We start from the raw sequence: 351 nt of genomic DNA, 5'->3' as shown, positions 1-351 counted from the left end.
TCGTGGCATTATGTTGTGAATTACGTTATTACAGATTCGCGACTAAATAGAAGAATATGGAAGAAAAGACTTACTGTTGCAGTAGGCTTTGGTTTTCTGGTTAGTCTCCTGGACTTCGAGTAGCTCGCAGACAACTCTTACTTGATGTAATGAGGAAGATCTTCTGTTATGCACTGAACAAACTCTTACCTTAGCGAAATGAACTGCGAAAGAATGACTGACTGTTTTAAAACCGAACACAGAGCAGGATCAAAAATGAAGAGAGCGAGTCTCGCAGTGTCACGGTTTATAAGAGAGTTTCAGAGGGTGGTTCTCTGATGAGACATGTTGAGTGGGAAAAATCGAGGATTC

Source organism: Trachymyrmex cornetzi, unplaced genomic scaffold (genome assembly GCF_001594075.2).
Source record: "Trachymyrmex cornetzi isolate Tcor2-1 unplaced genomic scaffold, Tcor1.1 scaffold287, whole genome shotgun sequence".
Taxonomy (NCBI): domain Eukaryota; kingdom Metazoa; phylum Arthropoda; class Insecta; order Hymenoptera; family Formicidae; genus Trachymyrmex; species Trachymyrmex cornetzi.
This window is presented reverse-complemented; position numbering follows the sequence as displayed.